Consider the following 19,718-nt stretch of genomic DNA (forward strand, 5'->3'; position numbering starts at 1 on the left):
CATCACAGTAAATTGGCTGAAGAATACTGCAGCAAACCTGTTCTCAGATTTCACCTGGAGGCACCCTGTGATTTTTCTCACACATTTTTGTGACCTGTCATGGCGCAATCTCAAATGTTCATCACACTTTATATGAACACATTATTATTATTATTATTATTATTATTACTGGCATTCTGAAGTACAGAGTTCCATCAAGTCCATCAAGTTCCATCAAGTTAAGTCAGAAGAGAAAGTAAAAAATAAAAAAAAATTACTCACTTATGTTTGTAGCCAAAGCCTAAAAATAAATTAGTAAAAGAGAATGTGTATGGAAGTTTATGATAGAGAAGTTGTCTATCTCAAAAAATGTAGGAAGAGATATGTACAGATGAAATATGAATAAACATATATAATCCTGTTTGATTGGTCAATGGAAAATACATCACAATGGTTTGTGGAGTAAATTGAAACAAGCACGTGAATGGGAGCATTGCTTAAATAATTCTGGCACAGACTTAAATGTTAAAGCAACATTATCTGATACCTTACATATTTTACATACCACAATGGTGCATGCTAGCCCAACCTGGGTAGTGCTGTGCAACGATTTTCTTGGTAACTCTTTGTTTTCAGTTCAGTTAAGAATTATGATTGACATTATTATGCAGTTATTATGCATGTTTTTGACCCACCTAGTTTGAACAATTAGGAGGTTGATGCACGCCTGAACGATTCCCTAGAATGACAGCAATGCAAATTGATCTGAGGCTTATGCTTGTTAGAATCTGCCTGTCCAACCTTTTTAGGAGCAGTTGCATAACTGGTGCATGTGATCTATCAGCTTTTAACATATTAGCAGCTTGCTGGGGGCAATGTTTGACCAAGAATTGTCACTTTTTGGTTTATTAATTATAAAAATCCTTCAGTATCGTAGATCACCACAATTCTAAACATTAAAACAGAGACCACCCAAAAGAATCACTCAAAAGATTATTTTGAATTATCTCCTTTGCCTTTAAGTACTCCTATTGCATGAAGTACCCAACACAAATATTGTCTGCTGTTTTGCTACTCAAGTGGTTCCTCAAAGCTTCATGAGTATATGGTTGTTAAATAGCTGTTGAAAGGTTGGAAGTCTGCACCTTCAGTCAATGCAGATAAATAAATCAAAAATCAGACAAACTGCCTTATAAAGTAATGGCGTTATGAGCCATTTTAATGATTTGTAAGCTATGCTAGCCTTTGGATGTGAGTGACTGCCAGTGGTGGGATAATCATGCACTTATCACATAATTGGGAGTTAGGTCAGTCAATGAAAATAATGAGAAATGAGAAACCAGCCTGCCATCTACTCTCCACTCAATATTCTAGCGACTGACCGTAGACAATATGTTGTGCATGCTTTTTTAGCCAATATCATGTTTGCACGTTTCTATAGTCGGTATGTTAGGGCAAGCCAGGAAAGTCACAGTGATTTAGAAATTTTGGTGACACTGTCCTATGAAGGCAACATCTTGCAGCAGCACAAAATTTGTAATAATCAGTCAAGATAGCATTTTACTGTTTGTGATAAATGTAATTACACTGGCATAATCCATGCTGCCACGTATGCGACTTTGAATTATTTTCTGCACACATTATGGAAGTGATGCAACTGTTGCCGTGGGCTGCAGTATGCTCTTGTGGCTGGTATTGACAGGGGTTATATCATGGCTGTGGCAGGGTCATGCAGCCTTTCTGTTGTATAGCTCAGTAAAGTATTAATGTTGATCTTAGTGTTAATCTATTTAAACATGTCTCACAGACTGTGTGTGCCCCCAACCACAACAATTTATCAGCCCCCTGCAATCAAGTCACAGGGTTGTGTCCATAATATCCACCTTTGTACATGAAAAGTGGGGGAACACTGGCTGAATGTATTTCTGAGGAAAACAACCACTTGGAATCAACTGATTTCACTAATTTATTGTAAATATGTGAGGTTTTAAAATGATTTTGTAACTCCTCAAACCTTATGTGCAGTGGTGACATCTGCTGGTGACACTTCTTTTCCATTAGCTTAGTAGCCACTCTGAATATGGATTTAGAGTAAATATGGGTAGATTATTTTCATGTAAAGATGCAAATAAAATGCATGAGTTTTTTTTTTTTATTTTTATACTATTTCCTTTGTTCATGATTTATCTGTGCATCTACAAAAAAAGCAAATATGAAAATGTACAAAGAAAAAAAAAAGAGATCCTGCAGAACAACTCCCGTAAATCCCACACGCGGCCTGCAACAAGGATCAAGCTGTATGACTGTGAACTGGATAAAAGGGCATGCACCTTCCCCTTTTTTCACACCAACTCCTACGGATGTCGCCCTGGAAACCAGAACTCGTTCTGACGACAGTAATTCAAAGGACCAAAATAAGGCTGTAACTCTTGGCATATAGCATACTTTAGCAACAGTAACGTCTATGAGTGAATATATATATAACTGTGATAATGGTTCGTGTGTTAAAAGATTATTATAAACCTTTCGTCTTTTAACATTTTCTTTTGGCTGGCTCCAAGTCATCCACCGCGCTCCTTTATTTTTAGTACGTCATGAATAGAAAAGATCTCGCATGCAATCTTTCAGATATAGCCTACTAGCCGGTCATAAACTGATCTCAACAAACGGTCACCGATAACCACATGTTCTTTTATCTGTTTGGCATGCTTCATGCACCGTTGTGTAACCATTAGCTTCAGCTAGTTTCAAAGCTCCCTTCATTTTATTTTCATTGTTCTCCATGCAGACACAATCCTCGCATGTCTTGCACGCACACACACCCAATGCTAATACACACACGAACACACACAGTTTGTTGTACATTATAATGAATTGTGCTTTGCCTTTTTCAGCGCCTTGATTTCTGTTCTATAATCTATATAATATTGTCCAAGGATGCCTCCATTAATATTCCTTTTGTGTTGAATTAAGTCGGCCACTGCTGATCAAAAGGTCTCCCAATGCCTTCACCTTTTAGCCGAATCATATTAATTCGGTATCATCTGAATGTATAGTATGATTTGGTTACGGTCAACTATTGATGTGTAATTTTAATATTTTATTTAATTATTAATTGAAATTTCCTGTTTATAGTTAGTATGTTTCCTTAATGGGACTGATTTATTATACTTAAAGTATGCCACCATTTGTATAAAGATGGTACAGTATAACCATATGTCCTGCATGAAATGGTGCCCTGCATGAGTAGTCCCTTACATCACCTTGTCTTTCATTTCAGAATAACTAATACCAAGCTAAAATCAGATGTGTGAGCAGTTTTGAAAAAAAAATAAAATAAAAATAGTGTCGGCTTACCAGAAAGAATGAGGATATAGTTGTGTGGTGATACAGGATTTTGGTGAGAGTCTTTTGTTCTGCTGAAATAGAAAGTGTGTGACTGGTTAAAGGTAATCTTGATCCTCATCCCATATGTCTATTTGTGTACTATTGTGCCAGTTTTTGCGGTATCCCATTGAACTCTGAAATAATATACGCATGAAAGCCAAAACCTGCTTTTATGCCTTTTCAGCATCAGTTTTGTAAAAATTCAGCCAGTGCTCTATTCTATATATAGGCTATATATTTTTTTGTGATGATGATTCAGCGTGTATTTGGCCAACAGAAAATTCTCAGTAAATCTGGCGGTAATGATTTGTGAATTGATCAGCTGGGTATTTTCACTTACACGGTTTCACTCGCTTAGGGTTTTATCTTTTCTTCCCTGGTGGAAAACTATATTGATTTATGGATTCATTGGCCATGTTATTTCCCTAGGGAAATCACACCCTCTCCTGTTGAATTGGATAATATACTGTTTCCCAAGATCATTGTGCTGTGTGAAAATAAGTTTATCGCTCTTTTTGTAAATATTAATAGCGTGTATGATTCAGGCTAATCTTTGCCCATCAATAAACCATTGTACACAATTTCTGGCTATGTGTAGGCATGCTCTCCTGTCAGCTTTGTCCAGGGAGGGAGAGTTTCAGTCTACAGGCCTTGCACCACCCTTGGTTGATCAAGCACTGTCAAATTTAAATAAATACATAAATAGATAATGTTATATGCCACACAGCAATCAACACAAGTCACTGAAGTAACAGTCTCAATATCTCCATTATTTAATTTTAAAAACCAAATTCCAATACCAAATCTGTCAAATGGATTTAATTTGTCAAAAAACAGCTGCTATTTTGAGCTTTACCTACTCACTCCGTATTTCATATTTGCATATGTTTCAGATGGCTTGAGAACTTCAGCTGATCCAACAAAGTATTAGCAGTGCAAGCATTTTGCATGCGCAGTATGAATAATATCAAAACACAGCAGAAGGCTTACATTTGCGTGCATGCCTTGTAAGGGTGCTGACCCACCTTATGGCTTCTACCTGTCAGATTTGACTCTTGCTCATTGTAATTGTCACGTTATAGCATAATGTGTTTAGTGAAAAGCACCACCTCTTCCTGGTTGCATAACTGCCCCTGCAATTAAATATGAGAAGTGGGCATGTGCGCTAATGTCTGTCCTGTTGTGTGTTTAATGGTTTCATGCCAAGCCGATTTAAATGATTTAAAGGCTTTTGCATGTGTCCTTCATAGATTAAAAGAAGCTGACAGGTGACAATACTTCAGTTAGAATACTTTTTCTGTTTCAAGTCCTTGTGACTGAGGTGGAGCCACAGCCTGTTCTAACCTCCTCTTATAAAAGCTATGTGCTTCCATGGAACAGTGACCTTTTTACAGCCCCAGTGAGAGATAAATATGACAACAATTTCCTGCAGTAGTGTTTCTGACTGACTGTGGAAAGAAGAATTTTCCACCTGCCCTCTTCTCAGCTGGTATTAACCGTGTCAGTGTCAGACTGCTGAATGTATAGCCCCTCAGATTGTACATATTTTCAGTGCTATTCACAGTACATATAGTACCAGTCAAAAGTCTTGACACCTGCTTAAACCAGTTTTTGCATGATTAAAAATGCTTTAAACTGTATAAACTTATCTATAAACACGTAATATTACATATGATTATCTGTACAGATATAATATAAAGTGAATTGCATTCCAAAGTTTAATTTTTAAATGAAAATGGAAATCTTGTAAGCTCATTGGGAGGGGGGCGTGCATTGTTTTGTTATTTTAGTATTTTGGTACGTACTGGTGTTCATGATGACGTCTGTCTTAACAGGTGCTCCAGGACCTGTAGAATTTTTATTATTTAAAAAAAAATAAAGACCGTCCACCATATTTCAAAATGCATGATATTTATTCCTACATCAGTTTCACCGGTACTGCATGTGGTGAAAATTATGTAGGAATATACCGTACATCATATCTGTCTGTCTCTCTGTCAGTGTCTATTTGTCTGTATGTCTGTTTGTCTATCTATCTATCAAGTACAGAACAGGACAGAATGCTGCTTAACCTCTGGTATGCATACACAAAGTCTGAAATAGGATGATGATCATTGATGTCCTTGAATAGCCTGTTTCTATTCTAGAATAGGAAAATACAAAAGAAATAGAATGCTTGCTGGTACTACATGGTTCAATGGTACTACGGTGAATCACAAATTAGTCATCACTGCTGCTGGCTATCAACAGAAATATTGCTGCTTGGAAGCTAGCCAGATAAAAGTTTGCACCCTTAATTTAATGGGTAAAAATGGAGAAAAAAAACCTCTGCACTTCTTGTAAGAGAAAACACTGAACCCATATTTATGTCAACAAGTATTCAACACCTCATATGTGCCATTAACCTATAAATATGTAAACTAACCCAATATTTCAGGTTAGTCTACACCCCTATGTGTCTACGTCAAGATCTGGTCACAAGAAGCAGTGCCTAAGCAGTGCCAAATGCCATGCCTAAGCCCACAACCTAAACCATATAGGTATACTGCACTCTAAATGGATGTTTTCATTTCTTCCAAAGATGGCATGCCAGTTAGTGCCTGTTTGCCTTATGTTTCAGTTACCATCAGTACAAGAGCAAGGTCTTCATGGGGAGTGCACATGCATTAGCAATTACCCACATCTGCAGGCTTTCCTTGGGGAATGTTAATGTGTTTTTGCTTTAGGTAATACTGTCACTCTTGAGCTGTCTTTTCTGATCCCTTCAAAATAAATCCTCATAATGGCCTCTGATGGCTCTGTGAATGGCTTTATACAATACTGAACTACTAGTTGTTAGACCTGAAATATCCCCCATGGATTTACCCCTTGAAATTATTGACTAAAACCAAGTTGAGTCATTAATCAGGATGTTAATCTGATAAATCTAATACAACCAATAAAAAACTAATAAAATTGATAAATGAATGAATCTAATCAAACTAAGATGAGTTATTAATCTGGATGTTAATCTAATAATTTTTGGTCAATGAAACATTTCTGTGTGATACCAAAAGAGTAAATCAGAGTGTGATTATACAGCATGGTATGGAACTTTCTGAACTGTGTGTGTGAAATTGATTTGCTTTGCAAATAAATAAATAAAAGAAAATGTAGTAATTACTTTATAATTCTGCACAATTGAAAGATGTTTTTTTTTATTTCTTGAAATTACTGCAATACTTATTTGTTCTTGTTAGTTAGATGAAAGGACACTACATTTTTATAAATACCACATACATTACCTTAGAAGATAAGTTGAGGAGAGGACATCCAGAATCCCAGACACTGATCATAGAGCAAATATGATTAGATAAATATAATTAAATAATTTAAAGAAATGAACCTGCTGAACTCACCTTTAATCACTGGCTGGAGTAAAATGACAGCAGACACAGTTTTTTAACTCTAAATTGTCCAATCAACCAACTTGCATGATGCTTGACAGTAGTTTTGGTAGGCTACATCCTGGGAATGCCAGATTTGTCCATTTAATTATTGACGATGCATGTTCAAGTCAATTTACCATAGAGGGTTACATTGTGATGTGGCTGCTCTATCAGAAACCAAATCAAATGTGCGGAATCAACAACAGGAGCTGATGAGGCAAGTGACTTGTGTGACCAGTTTGTGATTACAGTACGTGATTGACATTTGATAAATTGCAAGCACTACAGAATGCATTCACCCACAAGGTCATGTCCTTGCTAGGTTTTGATACTCAGGAAGAGCTAAATGCTGAGGTAGAGTATTTAGGAAGCTACAGTATCATCATACAGTAATTGATTCTCTCTTGATTCTTTTGGTCTTTGTAACGCTTAACATGTATTGTGCCATTGTGTTTTGAATCTATGGAAGCACAAGAGGGCACTGTTGCATTTCCAATGTAAAGGGAATGGTTTTTCCTGGTTTTGACAGGAGAGGAAAAAAGGAAACACACGTGAAATATCGAGACACAGGAAGGCATGCATTAAAATGTCTAGAAGTGTTAAAGTGTGAAGTGCACTCCAATAAATATTCAGATTTTCTTATGAAGTTTAAGACCTGTCAGGAAATAAATAAAACCCATATTGCTCAGTACATAAAATAGTGACTTATGCATTCACTGTCAGTGGACATGAATGAAGAGCCCATGATTTCAGTTGAAGTTTTCATCGAGGTCACGTTTTCCATGAGATCACTCACAGATCTTGGAGCTGAACAATTAATCTGCGTGAAAAAATCTCACACTCTGTCTCTCTCTCTGAACTAATTGTATATCATCTGATGACAAACCATTCTACTAAAATGCATTTTAAATTAGATTTATGTGACACTGATAAATGTACCATAGGGCAGTTTTTGGCAAAAGTGTGTTGCATACTCCTTATCTAATGAGTTAGCCATGCAGGTAGAATCTGTCCAGATTTTCCAGACTTTAATGGCATCAAAATATATTGTAGACCTATAACACATCTAAAATAACAAATATATGTTGTCTAAACCTAATAATCTACTGGAAGCATGTATTTTGTGTGCTGCTCATCATCAGTCACCTTGCAGTCTAATTTACACTCTGTACGGCTGTCCAATTAGGTCTGTCCACCTATCAAATCTGTTTTGAGATCCCCTTGGATTTGTTGTCACCAAGGTGGAACTATGGAAAAATAAATACCAGGGAATTTCTTATTCGCAGGTCCATAAATGCAGTTGATTTGATTTATGTTCAGTACAGTATATATGTGGGCATCGGCAAAACTCTTGTAAATGAGCAGATGTGAATACATATGAAGTAAATATATAGTAAATGATGATGTAGTTGATAATGTCACACAAACTATTGTTAATTACACATTTGAACTTTGTTGGTGTCAATAACCCCACCCCGACACATGAAATAGGTCTACCAATAGTAGGGTTATCAGACATGCCTGGAAAGTGGATACCAGACAGCGCAATTCATAACAGTCTCTGACTGCAATGGCAGTGAAAGGCAAGACAAATGAAGAAACATTTCTAACCCTAACCCTAACCCTGCATCATCAGAGACTTAATCTAGAAGGCCGGGACTCATCTTTGTAACAAGGCAAGCTTATCTGCTCTCCATTACTCACAATGAAAGATTGTGCATGAGCCTAAGGTTCATTGGCTTCAGTGAAAAACCTAAACCAGCAGGCCTTTGCCATGATGAAGGACAAACCCTCACTGTTACCATGCATCCAAAGGACTTCACCCAGTCATGTGACCAGCTGTTCTGTGCAGGACAGGGGACACCACTCCTGCAGTGGCTCAACCCATTCTTCAGCCACCAAGTGGACAGACTGAGAATAACAATGTATGATCATCAAGGACTGCAGAGAAAGATAATTATTGTGTCTGAGGCTGTATTTGTAGTTGATCAGTTGCAGCTACCAAGTCAAATAGCTAATTGCAAATCAATATTGAAATGCAAATTATAATTTACTTCCCTTATAGTTGCCATTGTCAAACAAATTTCTTCATGGATTTCCTGGTGGTTACTAAGGTAAATGATGGTTGCTATATTTAGTGCTCTTGGAATGAAGTGAATTGAAATGACAGTACAGAAGGGATGACATTTGTGGTTTGGAATGCAGCGATGACAAATATGTCAACAGTACGTGATATGTTTTCTTACGGAAAAGTTTGCATAACATAACACAGCCAAGGTTAAACTGTTGCAAGCTGTGAAAAAAGTACATTTAATTTGTCTATTTCTGTACCAGGGAGGCTGCTCTTGTACTCATTCTCTCTATAAAAATTACATTAAAAAAGTATTCTTATTTATAAATGTCACAAGATGCCGCTCTCCTGTATAGTTACCTATTTGACTGTACTGTTAGAGCTCCTACAGTGACCTCTGGAGGATAACATATGAAATACAGATTTGTACCCCTATTGGGAAGTTGATGTATGATATCTGCACAGTACATTTAAAACTGACCAAACGGTTTGAGTCTGAAAATAACTTCTCATTAAAATTAGAACAAGTTGATAAATATTAATGTCTCAGCACACATAAGAAGCTCTCGCTACTATAGCCACCTAGGTTCAGGTTTGAATGCCTTGACATTGCCCATGTAATTGTTGCTAGAAGAGAAATCGTCAGTATTTTTTACTCCTTCTAGGACAAAAAAAGCTCGCACACACTGATTTTGAGGAACATGTGCCATCGATTATTGGAGCATTCAAAGCGCTGAAAGGAGTAACGCTTGTTTAAATAGACTGTAATTTTAGTTTTACTGGTTTGCAATGCCTAAACACATTTTTGGGCTGTTCTATTCCTCCTGATGCAGACGGAATGCAGGCAGAATGCAGAATCCCTGTCAAGTTGACTGCATTTCCCAATAATGAGAGCAGCTGCCAATTAAGGAGTAACCTTGGGAATACTTGTGAGCTGTGAATACTTCTTAGTTTTACAGAAAACTTTTTGAGTAGTTCAGGACTTACTAGAATGAACTTCTCAAACTAGGGAGAAAAAAAAACCACTTGCATTTAATTGAGTGAATAAGTTAAACAAAGGAAATTAAGCCATTTCAGAATATATTTTAATTCAGGTATAAAACGGACTAAATCATCAAATTCCAAACCATGTGTAGTGCACTACGTAAAATCAAAGACGACGAAAATGTTTTAATATATATGTGTTCTCTCCTAAAATTTTCTCCTCCTGAATTTGGCCCATATTATTCAAATTCGGATCTTTTCTTCCCACCTCTTTAATGATTCACTCAGACATCAGCACCATGTTTGTTAATTAGGCACACACATACACACCTGCAGAGAGACAGGAAGAGAAAGTTTCCCTTAAAACTAGATAGGCCAGAGCGACGCCATCCAGCTTTGGGGACCTTAAAATTTAAATTACTCCGCCGCCATAAATGCTTTATCATCCTCTTTCCACGACTTTCCTAAATGTTTGGGCTTAAAATAACAGCATTTTTAAATTTTGGGAAAAAAATCAACTCAGTAAAGAAATACAGGCTGTCTGTCATTTTCTTTACAAAATCCCCCACCTGACAACAGACAACAGGTGCTTTTACCAAGGTGCGAATGTGTTGCTGTCTACTTGGGCTGTCTATTCAGCTGATTGACTGGGGATTTGATGTGAATTTCCCAAAGCAGCATTATTGAAACAAAATTTGCACATATAATCACTCAAAATTATTTCCCTGCAATCACGTAATAAAGCTGATAAAGCATTTAGGGTGGGGATGAATAACTGTGGATGCTGCAGTTATAGAAATTGTAGGCTTACAACTCCGTGAAGGTCACGCCGCCAACGTATTGTCAGATTTTCTCTGAAATCGAGATTTTGAATAAACTAAATGGAGACTGATCCAAAAGGTGTTGGATGGGGTTGAGGTCAGGGCTCTGTGCAAACCAGTCTTCCACACCAATTTCGACAAAATAATTTGTATGTGGACCTCATTGTGTGCCCAGGGGCACTGTCATGCTGAAACGGGAGTTACAAGAAACAATATTGGCTATCCTAGCTCACACTAATTAAAAAAAGTTATTTTCCAAAGTAATGCTACCCAATGTTTCCTAAATAATTTCAAGTAACTTGGCACTGTGTTTTTTCATTTTACCATCTGAAGAGATTATGGTCATTCAAAGTTGCGTTTGTGAAATGTTTGCATTTGCGGAAAGATAGGAAATTAAACTGATCAGCTCTAATGCTAACATTAGGCTGCTCTCCATCAAGATGTGTCTGCACAGACCTTTGGCAACTGCTACAGCCCTGTATATGTCTTCTGTACTTCAAACAAGGGCATTATGTAATTTATTAGGGGCATAGACAACACAGTAATGCCATAATGCAGCTATACCAAAATGGGTTTTTGGCGAGTCCATAGCGATTGTAGTCCACCTCCGAAATGGCATCGAGATTGGTTCTGAAATGGGGGACATATCTAGGTTCATAAATCGCTGTTCTACATAGGAGAGCTGACCATCGCAAACATACGCTGCACTCAGTGTTATATAAATATATATACAGTATATACATATATATAATTTATTTCACATAAGAAGCTGAGATAAGCTGCAAGATAGTTGGCAGAAATGCTGCCACTTAACCACCATAAAATTAATTGCAGTAATAAAAGAATCACTGGGAAAAGTATGTTTCTAATGACACCTAAGGACCTGTAAGTCATTAATGTTAAAATTACATTGTAAAATATTATGAAAGCTGTGAGACTGCTTCAACACTATTCAAACTACATGCTTAGTGTGTATTTGTATTAGCACACACCAGTACACTTACTGTGAAATATTATTTAAATGCTCCATTGTTAAATAAAGCAAACAATTGGCTTACATGTACAAAAAAAATCCTTTATCTTTTAAAGTGGCAGTAAATGTACCATGGGTGCATGCACCATGAAGAGATTACAAATCTCTTTACAATAGTTTGTGTAAATCAAAAGTGAATTACAACATATTTGCGAGATCATATTTATTCACTGCAACTGGTTATTGGTGCAGTTTTCTACCATGATAACTGCACCCTCTTTAACTCACTTGTAGACTCACAGAAGTTATTTGAAAGAATCAGTTCAACAATCAGAGATAAATGACTACATTGCCATCGGTGTGTAAAATAGCATTTTCATTTTATTTTCCTCAGAGCTGTACACCTGTGAGAATGTTGGTGTTCTGCTCACTTCCGATTGCTGCTCCTCAGATACAGTCTTACATTATTATAAAATAATGATCATGAATTGATTTGACAATTATATAAGGTACCAAGTAAGCATGCAGTGGTTGGCTAGCAGAGAGTTGGGCTGAGGATCACCAGAGGTGCAACAGAATGCAGGATAGCTCCTGAATGATCCTGCAACTTTCTAAGAGGCTGGGAATATAGCAATTTGGGGAACACTGGCGAACCAACAGCTGGCATTGACGGTGGTTCGATAGGTGCTTACTTGCTAGGAAGTGACTGTGCCACCTGGAAACTCACTGATCCATAGAGTGGACCGAATCATTTGGATGGGCATCAGGCTGTACAAAGCATGGTGTGAGTCATCTGGAATCTACCCTACCGGAGCAACATTTCTGCAGTAAACCTACATGCACATGTTTGTTTGCATTGCTATATATTACAAATGGAAGCATTTGGCTTCTTGGCTCCTTAGTACACACACATCATATTTTCACCGATTTTGAATTTTTTATACTAATAAAGATTTAGGCTATTATTTCTAAAAATTCTTGGTGGATAACCAAGGGCGGCACGGGTGGGTAGCACTGTCACCTTGCAGGAAGAAGGTTGTGTGTTCGAATCTTGGCTTGAGCCTTTCTGTGTGGAGTTGCATGTTCTCCATGCGTCCGCGCGGGTTTCCTCCGGGTACTCCGGTTTCCCCTCACAGTCCAAAGACATGCAGGTAGGCTAATTGGAGCCTCTAAATTTCCCTTAGGTATGGGTGTGAGTGAATGGTGTGTGTGCCCTGCAATAGGTTGGTAACCTGTCCAGGGTGTAATCCTGCCTCTCGCCCACTGTACGCTGGGATAGGCTCCAGCACCTCCCGCGACCCTGCCCAGGATAAGTATATGTATATTTCACTTTTTTTGCATATTGATGACTGTGAGCATTAACCAGACCTTAATTCCTATGCCAATTTTCATTAACATATTCTGTAAGGCAGGATCCCTGCTTTGACAAGTAACAAGAATTTTGGCTTTACGTTAGTTTCACAGCCTCCAACTATAATGTTTTACCACTCAATTTCAGTTCACTTAACAGATACCCCCACCTAGTAATGAAACTCATGTGCCTCTGTTGTTTTTTTGTTGTTTTTTTTGTGTACCACCCTGTATTCAGCATTGATGGCATTAGAAACTGTTGGGTACCATCTATCTCTTGTGAAACACCGCTTTATCATTCTTTAGAGACCAATTTTAGCAAATAGGAAAAATTATTAATTAAACTCCAAATTATGACACTGGGTCACTAAGTCACTGCTGGTGTGGATTGTTTGCTATGGAATTGAAAAATATCATATTTTGAATAATCTGTTAAAATTGAAATGTTGTGTTCATGTTGTTTTTGAAGTTGTTTTATTTTTTAGGTAATTTCAAGCCTGTAAACTACATGAGTGTTTTATGGAGAGAGGTCATTTGCCCACTGCCTACTAAAAAAATAAAAAAATAATTAAAAAAACCTTATTTTTTATATAATTATTTTTGTGTGAACATTGTTTACAAACTGTCATACCACAGTGTACTGCAAGGGGGCATTAGGAAATAATGAAATAAAATATTACTTGTAAGGGTCTCTCTCTGTAAGGGTCTATAAGATTTTATATATACATTTTTAAATGTTACTTTTAACATTTTTTTTCCAGTCTGCATTTACAAACATTATTATTATTATTATTATAATAATGAATACAATTGGATCATACTTTCTCAAGAAATACTGTCCTAATTTATTAAAAATCTAAGAACCATTTACAGTATGAATACATTAAAGGAACACATCCAATTGCTGTACTCAATTAATTAAAATTTGGTAATAATTAACATACTGGGTGTGTGCAGAAGCCATATGCATGTGTTAAAACCTCTGTGAATCTGCTTCAAAGTGCGCATGATTTGGCAAGCGATCATGAAGGTTGCACTTTCCTCGCTTTGCAATTCTGAGTTCATATGTATATTTATAGCCTCCTATCGAGGGCATTGCAATCATTTGCGTCTGAGCCTGAATCAGAGTATCACCATGTTCCCATTTGTGAACAGCATATACATGTTCAATGTCTCGGAAGGCCTCCTGGGTTATTAGATCAGACCGAGACCAAAAGAACATGCCTGAAATGTGCTATAAATATGACATGCTTTTCCTTGCCTTTGGGTCATGAATGATTCAGATTTTAGGTATGTCACGCAGTGGGGGACATACTGAAAACAGTGCAGGAAGCCTCCATCTGCAACTTACTGAAAGCTACTGCTGGTTTGTCTGATTTGAATTTAATTTGATCACTGTATGGCAGGACATACCATATATGTTCATCTTGCCTACATGAGCAATATGACAAGATGATACTTCATAGACAGGTAGGCTGAAGGTTAAAGGGGTGATACATCATACACTGTAGGATTTTCCACCATAAAACACATTCAGAATGCATTGTTTCTTTTTTTTCTTCTAGCCACAATAATGATAAAAAATCATGAAGTCATTGGTAGATGAAGAACACCACCTGGAATGTTGCATGTAATCAAAATACACAATGATGTACGGCCCTTACAGTGAGAGCCAATGACTGCTAAACAATTTGTGCTAAATGTGATTTGGAGGTTAAGTTTTCTCAGCAGTGCCTGGGTCAAACATAATGAAATTTTGCATCCTGTCTGTGTGCCAAGGATTTTCTTCTCCAAAGTTTGACAAAAATCCATTATCTAATTGTAAAGTTACAATCAAAAAATTGTCTCCATTTTAAGAAGTTTGAGATAATACATGAAACTTGGCTGTTACTGTCCAGGTCCTTTTTGTGAAATTGAGATTGTAGGTACTGCGCATTTTACTAATTTGGCAATCTTGCACACGTTGACTTGCATTCATTTTAGCCTTTTTCCTCAGTTCAAGTTAGCTCAGTAACATTTTGTTTGACGATTTCTCCTAAACACTGCATCACTCTAATAAACAGGCAGAAGGGTCTCCAGCCGTTTCCTAGCAACATCTACTGCTGATAACACAGGCTGGCCAGGCAGAAATGAGCAAGGCTAATCAGTGCATGTAATGTTTTCTTGTTGTAAACATTCAACATTGGCAAGAATAGAATCTTTTTTTTCTGCCTGTTTATATACATAGCAACCTAGCTGTCAATATGTGGACTTTGAGTAATATTTGACTTTGTGGGTTGAAAATTGTATTTATACTTTAGTGCTTTTTTATGAAAGATATTTTAGATATTTAGATATTTTAGATGATGTTTCTAATGACCTGCCAGATTTGCAATACCTGGCATAGTGACACTTAGGGGTTTGTGGTCTAACGTAGCTTGTACAGCAAGAGTATGCCTCCAGGCGTGTGTGTGTGTGTGTGTGTGTGTGTGTGTGTGTGTGTGTGTGTGTGTGTTCCCTAGTTTTTTTTTTTTTAGTTTTTTTTTTAAATAGCCCAATGGCATACACATTGCTCAATTTACTCAGCCATACAGTGACATTGGAGTAACGTGTGCAGCATAGTTTTTAAGGTAACAACTCTGTCTAAGGAAAAGCAATGTAATAAAAAGTACAATAATTATAATGTATTCAAGAGTTTTGCCAGAATTATTTATTTATTTATTTTAACATAGAAAGAAGAAAATCCCAGAAACAACTACGTATGTACAGTAGTGAGAGTACTAAACTATATGTCATGCTCTGAGTTTACACCTTTATTTTAAATTTTTGTTTTAGCAAAATAAATAATACTAATTTGGCAAAAGAAACTGTATATTTTGAGAACCACCTATGAAACAGATGCTCATGAGAAACGCTGATTCACAAAGAGGGGGTGGTTAAACCTTCTGGGTTTGGCACAGAAGTCCCCAGCCATCATGGAACGTTCTGGTTGTCCAAAGACAGCATTTGTTGTTTGACTAGGGGGAAGAAGTTTCAGAGCCGGCCTTTCAAATGATTGAAGATCGTTTATCTTTTGCAAAGTTATTCAGCCAAAAACCAAATAAAATGTGAGTCAATCTGGAATTGCTTTGGCAATGACTAGAGGCTGAATTGAGCATTTACTGTCCCTGCACGAAGAGTAGCGCGCTCCTAAATTTCAACACATTACAATAAAAACACCGTTTACTGGATTCCAAAGGTCTGTGTAGAGCAGCCTGTCACAGCACAGCAATATCATATAAATCATGCATCACTTACATTTCACAAGTCATTTAAATTGCACTTCCGACTTACACATATTTCTCTAGTCACCCAAGTTCCTGTGCCCATTTAAAATCCTTCTTTTCATCCCACTTGCATTTCATTAATTTCTCCCTGCGTGTCCTTTGGTTGTCCTTGAGAACACACTCCCAGTATTATTGTGCTGTGGCTTTGCAGCCAAACCTTTTTCTGCCATTCACGTTTGCACATTCAAGCACCATTGTACTGCTACAGTCTTAGCGACCATGGCGACCATGTGCCATCGTTCATTTAATTTCCCTCCTGGATATTTTGGCCCATAGCGTTAATGTTCTGGTTTGATATTTCATGAAGAGCCCCTTTTCCCTTTTTTGCAGTCCAGATCAAAGCCCAAATATTTAACGTCAAGTCAATGCATGGGTCAATGCATGGCTGGCTGTAGTGTTGACCAGGTGGGCAGAGCTTCATGTCATCATGCAGCAGTGATTCCACTGGTCAGTGGGTATCTGCAATCTTCCTGCTTCAGCTGCAGAAAATGCATATGGTCCAATAACAATAATGGGATAGCTTACACTAGACTGCAGTTGAGAAAAGCAGCAGCTGGCGGCACACTTTTTGGAGGATGTGCAGACTAACATGCTCTGTGACTGGAAATGACAGGCCCAGGGGATTATTTGGGGTATTCTGGGGACAGTTGTTTTAAAGGCCAGTTTGCATGACATGGGGTCCTTGCATAGCATATCTCATGAGATGCACATTGCCATCTAAAAACCAGCAAGGTTTAGTGAGCTGTCAAGGAAATATGTGCTTTGATTTTCACTTTGAATTATTATTTTTTTTTAATTCACTTGCATATAACCTGATATGAAATAATATAATATAAGCACAAGTTAGGTTTGAGCAGAAACATGTAGAGTAATGAATTAAAGCCGGAGGTCCACATTGACAAGGCTATGGTTCCCCGGCAAGGCAACAGCTGGCTCAGCCTACGCTGGGGAATGATAGCCGGCTAATTCCGTTGGGCTCACCACTCTCTAGCGCCCACGTCTGGTAAGATCGGTCACCTGCTGACACATGAACAAAGAATATGCATTATTCTTCGACAACATGGATAATATATGATGCATTGGCAGTGGTGTGTTGGCAGTGTGGAAAATCGCAAGAATAGGCACCAGGTGAATCGGAGGCTGCACATGCTTGACAAGTGGGCAGGAAGGGTTGCTGGTGGGAAATCTAGTTTGGTTCAGTTCAGGGTTGGGAAAAATTTAATAAAATCAAGGAAAAAATGTTAATAAATAAAGTTATTATATATATAGTGCTTTGTGGCATAAGGTGCATAAGCCTGCACAGGTGTAATTATTGCCACCACCAATACTGGTAGTTTGTCATTTCATTTTAAAAATAAATTAATTTGTAAAAAAAAATTATAATAATAATAAAAGTGCGTCAGCAGACTCCATAGACAGTGTATCGGTTTGCCCACAAGTTTATTAGTTTGGAAAGTGTGAAACTGAAAATCAACAGGGCATATACAGTTGCTTTATATTTGACAATAGGCTAACAAATGCCTGACCTGTAAACTAACATCATCTTGTTAATGCGTAGTGTACATACATAAAATTACACAAATACGGTTGGTTTCAGATTAATTAACCTGAATCTATGTAAATAAGATAACATAAGAAGTAGCTAGCATTATACGAAGCTACCATAAAGTGCAATTATAGTATTATTAACTTATTTAATGAATCAGATTCTACTAAATATCCATGTAGAAATACAGGCGCAAATACAAAATAAGTAAATAAATATACAATACAGACGATGCAACCAAAGGCATAAGATGAAGCAGATGGAAGCACATTTTAACAGGGAAGACCTCATGCAAACAAACTGAAAGCCACGAGGCTGGAAACTAACTTATTTTACTACCTGATAGATGCCACATGACAGGAAACGTGTCATAACCAGGGGGAACAATGCACAATGCCAGTATATGGAGCTGAACTGGAACAGAACAATATTCACATACTGAGTATAATAAGGAGTATGATCCTGTTTTTTTGGCAAGTGATTCATCTACTCTTTATAGCAGAACAGGCACGCAGTTATCTGCGATGATTCTATCCTTGATTCATTTATCAAATCCTAATTCACCTTCGGTAAACAGAGTAAGGCTGAATTTAATGAGATAATTTGATAAGATAAGCATCAAATTATCCAGGATTGTTATGCGCCTACATGAAACAGGGTTTTCTATGAATGTACATTTGAAATTTAGCAATGATGGTGGCTTTCCATCATTCATTGGATAAATACAAATTTCATGGTGCTGGAAATTTGTTGATTAGATATGAATGGGTCATGAGACCAGGTTGGGATGGCATATGAAAGTTATGCATACATACAAAGTGAAATGTTCCATATTAAATCAGTCTTAGAGTAAATATGATCCCTGTTGGACTCATATGTACTCTGATAAAGTAAAATAAACTTTGGACATTTTACTTGTAAGAATGATTGGTTTACATTTTAAAAATGTTGCAGATGTCACTGTAGCTCCCCTAGTTACCCAACCTGGGTACCAAGCAAATGCCCACAGGTCATTACCCCCCCAAAAAAAGCTGATTTCTCTAGAGCTTCCCTCCCTATAAGCACGGACACAACTGGACTGGCACCCAATTCTACTACAGAAACTGATGCCAGCTACAATTTAAGACACAGAAATACATCAAACAAACTGCCATTTAACAGTTTAACCACTTCAGCATTGAGGCACCCAATGCGGAATCATTGGCGATGTCACCTAATTCACAGAACCTCAGCATTGTTGGCTAGGTTATATTAAAGGCTAAAAACACTTCAATTGAAGCTCAGCAAAATACCTTTATACTGTATATAAATGGACTAGTTTAACCCAATATAGCTCACATTTTACCTGAATTTAGCCAGGCAACATCCTAGTCAGCTATAAAACTTTCACTTTTCAACCGAATGTAGCCAGGTTTTGACTTGAATGCCAAGATGGCATTTCACCAAGCTTTCACCATCACCTATTATAAACCACTTCAGAAGTTGCTTCTTATTATACAAAGATTCACTTGGGACTGCAGAGTAAGCTACGGTGTTTAAGTTTAGGTAAAATCTCAGGTAACACTAATGCATGTTAAAGCGAAGTTAAAATCAGGTTGTTTTTTTTTTTTCAGTGACTGAATTGGTCAAATTTTACCGTGCAATGTTGTTTTTTTTTTTCTTCTTCCTTTGAATTGGATATGCAGCAAATGACACATCTAATGCAAAGAAAAACAAAAAAAAATAAAAAAAAACAAGACAGGCACCACACTGTGGAACTGATCCCAAATTGATCTAACAGATGCATCATTTCCGTCTCAATGACATAAACTGTAAAATAAAAAAATAAAAACTGATTCAGAAATAAATTCTCACCATGAAATGACCAGCAGATG

General features: G+C 37.2%; 1 protein-coding gene across 8 annotated transcripts in view; it reads left to right on the top strand.

Annotated features, from left to right (window-relative positions):
- LOC135251007 (SLIT and NTRK-like protein 5) overlaps positions 1 to 19,718 on the top strand; it is a 102,661-nt gene that overhangs the window by 39,286 nt on the left and 43,657 nt on the right. The window lies entirely within an intron of this gene.

Source organism: Anguilla rostrata, chromosome 3 (assembly GCF_018555375.3).
Source record: "Anguilla rostrata isolate EN2019 chromosome 3, ASM1855537v3, whole genome shotgun sequence".
Lineage (NCBI taxonomy): Eukaryota > Metazoa > Chordata > Actinopteri > Anguilliformes > Anguillidae > Anguilla > Anguilla rostrata.